Source organism: Odontomachus brunneus, unplaced genomic scaffold (genome assembly GCF_010583005.1).
Source record: "Odontomachus brunneus isolate Ranch 3 - 2012 unplaced genomic scaffold, Obru_v1 Obru_scaffold_237, whole genome shotgun sequence".
Taxonomy (NCBI): Eukaryota; Metazoa; Arthropoda; class Insecta; order Hymenoptera; family Formicidae; genus Odontomachus; species Odontomachus brunneus.
In genome coordinates, this window is record NW_022639687.1 from 252,337 (window position 1) to 265,418 (window position 13,082).

Below are 13,082 nucleotides of genomic sequence, written 5' to 3' on the forward strand. Positions count from 1 at the left end.
AGGGTCAAATTAGTGTGAGTCCAGAGGGACCGCCGAGGCCAGCTGCCGACCGCCCCCGCTCCGCTCGACTTGGTGAGTCCGTTCCAAGAGGAACGAGGATTAGAGATATATTTTAGTGATTTTTCGTGGCACGGAGCAGGTGAGGCGTTGACGAACGGAGACCCGGCCGTCCTCCTGGACGAGGGCAAGGGCTCGCGTCCCTCTCGCGCGTTCGAGGGACATGCTCCAGGGTTCATTCGTACGTAGCAAAACCGCCGAACATCCGCCGGTTATACCGTCGACGCGACCACACCGCCGAACGCGTACGTGGCGGTCGTGACCTCCGCCGGTCACGACGATAACTCGCGCTGCCGAATTTCTCTGTCGCGATCGCGAACAAAGACTAACTCTGTTATCATAATATATTAGCTGCCGATTAATACTTGTGTAACGGTCACGAACAATAAACGTTGTCTCAGGATATTTCGGCTTATTTAGTTAACCTAGTCGCCGTTCTTTCCTTACACCTCCGACTTCGAGCGAACCAGCCCCTCTGCCGCGAAGAGGGCTGAGCTGCCGGACGTTGGTCAGCAGTTCGGGCGGACGACGAGTACTGTTCTTCGGCGAGACCAACTTGTTAGCGTTTAGTGTACGATTATTTCAGTGGGTACGGATCGCCGTACCTGGCGCCCAGTTCGAGTTTTCTTTTGTTCGTGTGAGCTGTCGAGTCTCGCGAAATCCGCCGAACTGTGAAAGCTGACCCGGAAGTGAAATAATATAATTTTGTCGCTGCACCCGATTCGTGTGCCGACTGCGCGAGTCGCGAGTGCAGCGTTACAATATTTATGAAGACATACAAACACATGTCTCGCTTCTTCCGGAACCTGGCTTTGATGAATAAAGTTTGATATTCCTGAAATCAACCTAAAATAAACAGTTCCTTCTCTGTTCTTCTCCTTCTCTCTATCGGATATACGTATCTCACACGACTGAAAGCCGCGATACACTCCGACCAGCCTGTACATATCACATCCGATTGAGAATTCAAATCATACGTGTTACGAATTCTAATCGCCGTGAGTATACGTCCTACGTCACATACCCGTGTCAGTTTTTCTCATGGCATTAAAGCTTGATTTACAGTGTGTTCTTTGCTTCCTGCGTCTTTCTTTTTATTTCTTTCTGATTAAAACTTCAAGCATTAAGCCGGAAAAACGCAGAGAACAAGAAGCAAAGAGCAGATTGTAGATCAAGCTTAATGGCGTCGGATCTCAACCCCCGAACCCAGTGCCGAGTTGATGCTGGACTACATCTCTAGTCCTCTTGATTCGCAGATGCTGCCTACAGTTCGTCCAACTGGACGGTACCCACGTTGCCGTCGACCTCGCGCATCAGCATGTTCACCAGACGCTCGATGACGACGAATGATGGCGACAGGGCCGGAGGAACGGGTCCCTGTAAGTATTTCTGCTACGATTGCAGCCGTACCTTTGCTCTGAAGGCCTCGCTGATGCGGCACAAAGCGTTCGAATGCAACAAGGGCCGGCAGCCGTACGAACGGCAACAATCCTCGTCAGAGGATTACGAGAGGAAGAATCTGAAGAAGAAGCATGTCTGCCCCAAATGCAATCGCGTCTACGCCTTCTTCACGTCGCTGTGGCGACATCAAAAGTACGAATGCGGCGTGAAGCCGATGTTACGTCCTGTGCAGACATGAGTCATGCACTCTATCTTTGCCTCCTCTGTCAGGAAACAACAAACTATTCCGAATCGTAAGACCTTTTTTTTTGTCTTTCCCCAATAAAAATTCCGACTAAAATTCCGAAATAACCCTGGAAAATACAGCACTAAAACTCCTTAATCCGCAAAGTAAACTTCACCGGACCTTATCCTTGGGATCAAAGGAACCGCTGGATAACAAAAAATTATGTCCGTTACATTTTCCAACTTACGTTGTTCGGTTCCGCCTCACCTGCTGATTCCCTAACCACCTTAAAAATCCTCCAATAACCTTCTCTTTTGAAACGTATGATTTTCTCCACCCACAACCCCAGCCAAGAAGATTTCCTTAACACTGTCTACTTACTTACTACTGGATACAGCAGTCCCCCATACCATTTTCTCTGACGAATCCAACAACCTAGGAACCCCCAAATTTCCACATCTTCCCTACCAAACCATTTCCAGTTAATATCGTATATAAGCGCGACTCCGCGCACCTCGGCCTCTTCTTACGCTCTTTTTACCTCACTTCTCTTGGACGTCACTTCTCTTGGACTTCTCTTACTCTTGTGCTTCTACTACCACTGAGGAAAAATCCAAGTACCCTAAGGGTTCAGCTACTCAACTCTCTGTGCTTATTGCTGTATTCATCGTGCGATCGTCCACAACCCTCACACACAAACACCAGGTTCTATCCAGACGAGGATCGAAAGGGACCCAACTGAGAAATCCAGCAACAGTTACTCTCTCCTCCAAATCGCACATCAACAGTAAGTTATAGTTTGTTACTCGTTTTCTTCAATATCAAAACTTTAACTCCGGGTAGCTCGCGTACAGTATTTGTCCCGGATTACGCACAGGTTCCTTCCTAGACTCCTAGAACTTTTCACTCTCTTTACCTCCCAATGATCCTGAACATTAGTGCTCACCCTCACCCAGAAGTCCACACACACACACACACACAAACACACACACACGCGCGTACTTTGTCTCCGTGCTAGTAATTAATAAAAATTGTAACAACCCCGCGAGGAAAATAAATGTAATCGTTAAGAATTATCTAAATTCCAATTCAAATTATATCACAATTTCTTTTCGAATCCTTCCCTTTTCCCCCTTCATTTCTCTTATCCGCTCTCGGTCCGTCCGCGATAAAGAGATTCAGTTCTCTGATCGAAAAAGGACCACTCGTCGTACGTCGGTACACGCGTAAAGCGATCCTTCTGGTCGTTGACTCGTAACTCGACTTGCTAGTACGATCGAGACCTTACGTCGTGTTGCGTTCTCTACCAGGACGTAATATCCAGACGTAACACCGAAGTTCATGTGCCCCATCTGCAGAGGCAGATTCTCACAGAAAAGCAATCTGGACCGTCACGTGCGAACGAAGCATTGAATCGCGCTCGGCTAATTCGAATTTTAATATCTAGATATAAACAAGTATGATTTACGTGTAAACATGTAAACATTTTATGTTTGTTTCTTCACTTTTTCTTTATAAGCTTGGCGATATTCTTCAACGAATTCTTCATCGTATAATTATATGTAATAATCTTCCTTTTTTCATCGACTCCTATATAACATTTTGCAAATGTTGCTAAAATGAAAAAGAGACATATATATATATACAATCCGGCACAATAATGATCACAATAATACACAGTACATACAATAATAGTCCTAACACTCACTACACCTAGAAATACTTGAAAATTTACTTTTCCAAGATATTAAGTTTATTCACAAAAACAAAGTTTACTTCACAAAAATAAACAACGTGGCGATTAAAACCCTATTAATAATAATTGATATTAACAATTAGGACCTGATAACATGGCTTAATACAAACTAGATAATTAATTGGAATCAGAATCGTGGGATAAATTTTTACACGGGAGATTTTTTGTTCAGGTTAATCCCGATTAATTATCTGGTTTATATAGTGATGTTATCAGATCCTAATGAGGAATGTAATGAGGAACGTAGAGTGGCAATCAGAACTTTAATAATAACAGGAACCTTTTCCCCACAACTTGGGGGCTCAGCCGGGATTGAGCAGAAGGACAGGGATTGAACGGAAACAGCCAGTGGAAGAGTGAGAATAACCGAGTGAGCACTGAGGTGAAGTGAGATGATGAGTACGAGAAATCCAGCAGATTTTACGGTGAGCCAGCTTAAAAAGAAGCTGCGAGAACTAGGTCTCTCGTCAGCAGGAAGTAAGAGTGACCTGATCAGGCGTCTCACTGAAGTGAATCCGTCAGGTCAATGGATGACCGAAGCTGAAGAGATGCCGGAGGCTAGCGCGACGACCCAAGGAAGCACAAATGAATTTGGTGCGGCGGCTCTGATATTAACATCATATCATGAGCGAGAGATTGAGATGTACCGTCGAGAAAAAGAGCTGGCGGAACGGGAGTTGAGGCTAGTGCAAAGAGAACTAGAGTTAGTCAGAGAGACTCAGCAGCTAAGCATTGGAGAGAGTAATCGAGAAAGCGATCATCCGAAGACTAGCATAACGGCCATTGCCGATCTGCTTAACTTCTTTGATGGCAGTGGTGATTACGAAATCTGGGAGAGGCAACTCCAGCTACTGAGGACAACATATCGCATACCGGACGAACATGTGAAGATTTTAGTGGGCATGCGACTGAAAGGGAGAGCCGCAGAATGGCTGTACTCTAAGCCCCAGCACATCGAATTGTCGATTGATAGCTTGCTGAACGAGATGAGAAACATGTACAATCACCGTCCGAGTAAGATGTCGTTAAGAAAGCGATTTGAGGAGCGCGTCTGGAAAAGAGAAGAGACGTTCCAACAATACGTCCACGAGAAAGTGATCCTTGCCAACCGTGTGCCAATTAGTGAGGAAGAAATCATCGATTATATCATCGATGGAATACCAGCGGTGAATTTGCGGGACCATGCACGCATGAGCAAGTTTACCTCGAAAGCGTTGTTACTACAAGCTTTCGAGAAAGTGACACTCCACGACCACATCCAGATGAGCGGCTGGAGGAAAGGTGAGCAACGGGCGCAGAACGACGGAGATCAGCGGCGGCGTGAGAGGGGAAAGACCGAGAAGAAAAACGCGCCGATAAGTAAGACCGAGATGCGTTGTTTCATCTGTGGATTGCGCAATCATCTGAGTGCGAGCTGTCCAACAAAAGCAGAGGGGCCGAAATGTTTCCAGTGTGGTGAGCGAGGACACGTCGTATTGAAATGCGAGGAACATAAAAAGACAATTAGAGCTATCCACGCTGGCGCGCGCGCGAAATGTAAGAAATATACAAAAGAGGTAGAACTTAACGGTCATAAAGTCTTAGCACTCGTCGACACCGGGAGCGATCTTTGTTTGTTACGCGCTGACAAGTATATTCGACTAGGGTCTCCGACATTGTCTCCTAAAGAAGTTCGTTTCAGCGGTGTCGGTTCGGGTGATAATTTTACTCTGGGCAAATTCGATGCAAGGTTGACGGTAGACAAGAATACGTTTCCTATTCTCGTGCGCGTTGTGTCAGACGCACTTTTAAATCATGAATTAATTATCGGCTTCGATTTCCTGAATACTGTTGAGATGATAGCAAAGGTGGGAAAGATCTCTATTCATCCAGCGTCAGAACCTTTATGTGGTAGCGAAAAGGTATCTGAGATTTTTCAAATTGATATAGATTCGGAGGAAAATAATAAAATAGATATATCGCATATATTGGACGTAGAGTGTAAGAATAAAGTCAAAGACGTAGTCGCTAATTACAGTCGGAATAAAGTGCGAGACATAGATTTGAGAATAACGATTGTGCTTAAAGATGAAGAGCCTGTGTATCAGCGAGCTAGGCGGCTGTCGGCATCGAAAAAAAAGTTAGTAAACACGCAAATAAATGAGTGGGTACGCGACGGCATTGCCCAGCCATCACTGTCAGAGTACGCGAGTCCGGTGGTGCTGGTAAAGAAAAAAGATAGTTCTATACGATTGTGCGTAGACTACCGACTCTTGAATAAAAAAATTATCAGAGATCGATACCCTTTGCCAATTATCAAAGACCAACTCGATTCCTTGCAGAATGCGAAATTCTTTAATACGCTCGACCTGAAAAACGGCTTTTTCCACGTGCGGGTTGATGAGCGAAATCGAAAATACCCAGCATTTATTGTCCCGATCATTACGAGTTTTTACGTGTTCTGTTCGGTTTGTGTAACTCGCCGGCCGTATTTCAGCGATTTATTAACATTGTGTTTAAAGATCTGATTCGAACTAAAGTAGTATTAGCGTATCTGGACGACTTGATAATACCGTCTGTAGATTATAAGAGTGGAATGGCGAGCCTCGAAGCCGTGTTGAAAACCGCGAGCAAAGCGGGACTAACAATAAACTGGCGAAAATCTAGCTTCTTAAAACGTCGTGTCGAGTTCTTAGGTCACATCATAGGAACGGCAGAGTGTATCCACCCGAACGTAAAATAGACACAGTACGAAGATTCCCCGTGCCAGGTTAACGCGAAACAGATGCAAAGTTTCCTAGGGTAAAGTGGGTACTTTCGCAAATTTATACCGCAATATTCCACTATTGTATGACCGTTAAGTGATTTGTTGAAAGCAAATGTTAAATACGTCTTCGGTGAGAAACAAAATGAAGCATTTATTCAGCTGAGAGAAATACTAACCAACAAACCGGTATTAAAACTGTACGTGATAGGCGCGGAAACGGAACTACATACAGACGCCTCGATGTATGGATATAGTGCGATACTCTTACAGAGAAGTACGGAAAACAACGCGTTTCATCCAGTTTATTATAGTAGCGGCAAGAGCACCCCTTCTGAACAAAATTATTCAAGTTATGAGGTGGAAGTGTTAACGATAATCAAAACACTCAAGAAATTCCGTGAATATTTAATAGGCATTCCCTTTACGATCGTAACGGACTGTCGTGCTTTTACGGCAACTATGTACAAGAAGGACCTGTGTGTGCGCGTTGCGCGTTGGGCCCTTCTACTCGAGGAATTCGATTATAGAATCGAGCATCGCCCAGGTAAGAATATGCGTCATGTGGACGCGTTGAGTCGCAGTCCGATTTCCGAATGTAACACCATCGAGAAACAAGAGAGCGGGATAACAGCACGATTTATAAAAGCGCAAGCAAGCGATAGCGATATAAGGAAAATAATTGATCAAGTAAAATCGGGACGCATGGATGGTTATACGTTTAGAAGCGGTCTACTTTTGAAAGAAGTTAGCGGCAGTCTATATGTAGTAGTACCGAGATCGATGCAAACACAGGTGATTAGGCAAGCGCATGAGAAGGGACATTTTTCAGTAGCAAAAACGAAAGCACTCCTACGTAACGACTTTTGTATTCCAAACGTAGAAGCCAAAATAGAAAAAGTCATAAGGAATTGCATCGCGTGTAGCGGAGCGCAAACGTGGAAAGCAGGAAGGATTTCTGAATCCAATACCGAAAGGGGAAACTCCCCTAGACACATACCATATTGATCATATAGGTCCGCTCCCTTCTACTAAGAAAAACTATAAACATATACTTGTAGTGATTAATGCGTTTTCTAAGTTTGTGTGGCTCTACGCGACGAAAACCACCAATGCGAGTGAAGTTCTGGATAAATTAACTAAACAATCGTTTATCTTCGGGAATCCACGTCGGATCATCTCTGACCATGGAACAGCCTTCACTTCGAAAGATTTTACCGACTATTGTAAAAAGTCAGGCATTGAACATGTATTAACTACTGTCGGAATTCCAAGAGCCAATGGTCAGGTCGAGCGCGTAAATCGGATACTAATACCTTTGTTAACCAAGCTTGCGAGTTCGAAACGCCAAGAGTGGCACAAATATTTAGCATTCGCTCAACAATGTATTAATACTACCTTGAATAGAAGTATAGGTACTGATCCTTTTCATTTGTTATTTGGTGTGCATGCGCGACTGCGAGATGATTTAGAGATTCGTGAATTATTGGAGAAGGAATACATTGAAGCTTTTGAAAACGAGCGTAATCAGTTGAGAGAGCGAGCAAAAGAGAATATCGTTAAAGTCCAAACGCGCTTTTAATAAAAGCAGGGCAGCCGCGATAAAATATCAAGAAGACAACTTAGTGGCTATTAGGCGAACCTAGAAAGGGTCGGGTTTGAAACTCGCAAACAAATATATTGGGCCCTATCGAGTTATTCAAGTTTTGCGTAACGATCGGTATGTCGTACAGCGTGAGGACGAATACGAGGGACTTTTCAGGACCTCAACTGCGGCAGATTGTATGAAACCGTGGATGTGTAACGAGACTGATTACGATAGTGACATAACTGATAATGAATTAAGCGGCGACAAAGAATGATATCCGGGACAAATATCGGTAGCAGGACGGCCGAGTGTGGGGCTGAGTTCAAGCCAGCTTGACGATCTCGCGTTCTAGATAACCGATGCCGCGGGTGCCTCTGATCTGCCCGACAATCGAGTGGCCGCCGCGATATGCGCGTCACCGCGGAACTAGAAGTTCGGCGTTTCCCTTTGGTCTATTGTTTCAAAAGAAAATCGCTTAGGTATGAAAGGATGGAGACCGTGGCCGCAGGCAGTCTCGACTCGACTGTTCTGTGAGAAAGTGATGTTGCGTGTTGAGCGAGTCAAATAAAGAATATTCTTTTCCATTAAAATTGCTGTCTCTGAGAGACCGTGATCATTCCTCGGTTACCTTTCTCCCACAGTAATGTACGCAGAGAGTACAATATCAAGTAATATAATAATTCTATGATTATATGTAGAATATTTTATATTTAGAACTGTACGCGGACTTATAGGTGTTATTAATTCCGCTTCCACCGGTACACCCAGCGCAGGGCGCGCGAACACGGGCTGATGATCAAGGACCGACTTGTGGTTGTAAATAATTTGAGCACGTGCAATAATTAAACTTAACAAGTAATGCCAATCTTTATTAGTGAATAACAAAACGATGAGAGTAGCTTTAGCCACAACTCGTCTTTGATGGAAAACGATCGGACACGCGAAGAAGCAGTCGTTAAGGCTGGAATGAGATCGCGGAGTCCTATATCGTTATACGAACGTGATACAAGATTTTTGTGCTCTGAACGGTCGATTTCTTACACGGTCGTTTTATAAATGTCGCGTCGGCTACGCTGGCCGATCTCATTGGTTCAGCGAGAAAACGGTCGCGAGAGTTGAGCGAGATTTATTATTGTCGAGAATCGGCTCTGATACATGATGATGTAGCGGTATTGTGATGTGTCGCCGATTCCAAGTAATTGCGCGGATATTCGCCGAATCATGTTTTGATTTCGGCGGCACAACACATCGCTCGCGAGACATTGTTGTCATGCGGTCTCTCAGCTCACTCGATCTTATTATTAGAATCCTTCTAGAATATTCCTACGGAATATTCCAGAAGCAAGCCGAAAGAGCCGAGCAGAATCCCGAACAAGAACGATATTTTAAATATGACATTGTCATATTTAGAACAGATGCAAAAACTTAGATAAGATAACAAGATAAGATATAAAACACTTAGATGTAATTAGGTTAAATTACATCTATGTTCCTGAATATGTCAGCGCGACATGTAGTTCGTTTGTCGAACCAAATAGAAATATTTGCTCGGTTACCGTTTCTTTGATTACCAATTAGAAGATTAATAGAAATATCGAAAGAACTTAAACTGTATAAATCAATCTATCGCCAAATAAAAACTTAATCTCCCCTTCCATTGAGTATAGTATCCCTTATGAAATAAATTGTTTATTTCTTCCGAGAGAAATGTTTTTTTTTTTTTTAAATACATCAAAGAATATGTACGACAATTATAAAAGTGTTTCACACGGAGCGTGTAAAATTGGCACTCTGTTTTTGCAATTCGATGGTTCTGACTAGAGTTACAGTTTTTTTCCAAAAAGTATAAGAGTATCCTTATAAGTATAAGTATAAGTATCCTTTTATTTTTATAAAAGGAGTTCTGGCGATTAACACCGGCATTGCGATTAAAGAACGGAGTGGTTATTTGACACTCACCGTCAAAACCGATTGTTCCTGACAAAACATTTCTTTTTATTTTTCAAAAGAATATAAAGAAATATTTCTTTTATTTATCAAGAGTTCCGATACTCATCAAAAGAAATAACACATGAGTTACTTAAAACTATCCGCTCTTGATATTGAGTGATGAAGTTAGCTCATTTTTAATCGTAATTTTAATAAAGTTAATAACTGAAATTCTTTATAAAAGGAGAGTAAAAGCGCTCTTATACCCTTCAGAAAGAAGTCTAATGAGAATTCTAATGAGAACTAGGTGCTAACTTTACACGCCTTTCTCATACTCTAATCATGATGTAATATACTTGTGGCCGGAAGAACATAGCAAAGTGTTCGATGTGTGCACAGTTCCCGGACACCATGTAACGTGCATGGACATGTCGTCTAATGAACACTTGTACATGTAACATAAGTGTTGACTGGGCGTTCTTCAAGGTATCTATCTTGTCCAATTTTATAGACAGTCGGTCTCGGTCGCATCGTCGTCATGACTCTCGAAGAGAAACACGAGTTTGTTGAAATACTCTATCATTGTTCTTTTTTGTTTGCAGAGTTCGCGTACGGACAGCCGGCGGGTCGCGCCAACTCGCAAAAAGTCGCAACAACGGAAACTTCACCGTCGCCGTTAATGTGTCCGCAGTGCGGGCGCACGTATAAGATGAAATGCAGTTTGAAGATCCACATGAAGTTCGAGTGTGGCGGCCAGAAGAACTTCATGTGCCACGTATGCCCGGCCAAGTACACGCAGAATATCAGTCTGTGTCGTCACCTTTTGCGAAGGCACAACATCTACCTGGCGACAAAATTCGTTGGGTCCAGACGTCTCTTCACCTAATAAGCTTTAATGTCCACGATATGCACAATCGTTTCCGCTGAAACGCTTCTCGCTAATGACGACGTCGCGACGAGCGAGACGTCGCGCCTGAATAAGTAGACAGTAGTAAGGGAAGATAAGTGTGTAATTCAACCCTGAAAGCCTAAACATGGGTAAAATTTGCTCAGACTAACCTTTTAAACGTGACCGTTCTTAAAAACATACGTTTTGTTTTTTCGTTATAACTTTTTTCAACTTCATCATGAAAACATCAACAGAGTCATACTCCTCGATTTTTCTACACTAATTTCAAAATAAGAAGGATTGAATTTCGATCATTTCGTAATCGATCTTTCCGGAAGTTATGAGCGAAATGGATACGCGCTGGGTAAAATTGATCCATATTTAGGATTTACATAAATTTTGGATGTTCAGGGTTCTTTTTAGGGTTAATATATAAAGTCATGAAAAGTGTAAAGTATACGAACTGACGATATACGATTGAGATGTGTACAAAGTCGATAACATATTATTGCATTGACTTTTGCAGCATGTGCTTAGGTATAATCGTAAATCCTTTTGTTGAAATTATATAGGGTGTAAGAAAAAGGACTCAAGACATGTAGGATGGACAGTACTCACTGAACTGAGTAAAAAATATGGATTGTGGCGTCTCGGCAGGCGAGACATCACGCGAGGTGCATCGCTCCCATTTAAAAGGATAGGAAAGGCCGTTTTCGGAGCGCACCTTACGCGCCGTCCTTCTAGGAAACGCGAGACTCACAATGCCCTTCTAAGAAGCGCGAGGCTCGCGACGCGTTTCTGAGAAACGCGGCGGGGCAGTGGTAAGCGCGAGCCCGCAACGAATTCGCGGAAGCGCGGGACCTGCACCGAATTCCGAGAATCGCGAACATCGCGATTTTTCGAGGAAAATTAAACTCACCGAAAGCAAACACTAACAAGGAATCGGAGTATAAATAGTGGGCGAAATTACCAGTGAGACACTCCGCTCTCGACCTCCGCTCTCGAACTCCGCTCTCGAACTCCGACGAGATAATTCTCCAGAGTTCGCAACACAAACCCGAGCAAGCTGAACAGAAGATTTCATGTACGGCAAACACACGGAAGCATCCGGAAGCCTTCCAGAGGACAGCCTCGGGGCGAGGCTCGCAATTTAACCCGGCTACCGCTCCGCGAGAAGTATCGCGAGTTGTTTGGCACAGACAGCGAGGACGATGCGGCCGAAGCCACGGTGAGGCCAGTATCCCACTCACCGGCTTCGTCCTTGTCCTCTCTGCCGACAACGCCCTCACCGACGCGACTACCCAGAACGCCTTTTCCACGGAAGCGACCCCGGACAGGGGAGTCGCAAAAGCTGCCTTCGCCGACAGGGGATTTCACGCTAGGACGGAACAGTGGACTCGGAGAGACCCACCGGGAAAGGTGATTTCACCTCCCAAGGTTCACCGGTCGACGCAGACCTCACCTTCGAAGCCGGTGCAACTGCCGGACCCCGCCAGGATTCCGACGGCACCGAGGAAGCCGGAGCCACTCTCTAGCGCCGCCAGACGCAAATTATCACCCCGTAAGCTAGCACGGCCCGAGAAATTTCGAGCTTACGATGGCTCACCGAAGAAGCCGGCGCTACTGGGGATCTTTCGGAAAGCAGGCCTGCTTCGACGGATCCGTCCATGGAATGGAACCAAGACAAGAAACCAACTCTGATACGTACATACATGACACACCTACACCTATTGTACTCCAAATAAATAAGCATGTATTCTTTCAATTGAGTATAATTATTGTGTGAACCCTATCACTGCGAGTGCGATTACGAATATAGGCTAGATAAAGTGAAAGCGAGAAACATGCAACCACAAAATGGATTGATTTTTCGACTTATGTTCACTAAGTATTTTTTACTCAATTTAATGAATACTATTTGTCTTATGAGTTATTTGTCTTAAAGCCTTTTTTAACACTTAGTATATTAGACCGATCTGTCAAACGCGATTATCCTTCAAGTTTTAAATTTTACCAAACTCGAATTTAGATATATACGTTCATATCGTTCCAGTCAATAAATTTTGTGATAATTACGTTTTTTTTTATGAAAAGTATATTGTAGGTTTTATCTATGAAAGAAAGGTGAGTTTGTTTTACACTGAGAGATCATGGATAAAATATGTTCCTACTTTTCATGTTGCAAGTAAATATTTATGAATTATAAAGCTGATAAATAGGGAGCGGTGCACTTAGACACAGTACAATTGGACACGTTGCAAATGGACACGGCATTTGACACACAGTTCAATTGGACACGGTGCGTTTGGACACGAAAGGAAATGCACGTTGTTCAGTTACATACCGTTCATTTGGACACCGTTCAGTTGGACACCGTTTACTTGGACACAGTTCAGTTGGACACCGTTCAAGTGCCCACAGTTCACTTGGACACAGAAGGATGCTCACTGTTCACTTGGACACCGTTCACTTGGACACCGTTCATTTGGACAC

The 13,082-nt window shown here is 43.8% G+C and overlaps 1 pseudogene; it reads left to right on the forward strand.

Moving 5' to 3' along the window:
- Nucleotides 1-1,393: 1,393 nt before the first annotated feature.
- LOC116852596 overlaps nt 1,394-13,082 on the forward strand; it is a 19,440-nt pseudogene continuing 7,751 nt past the window's right edge.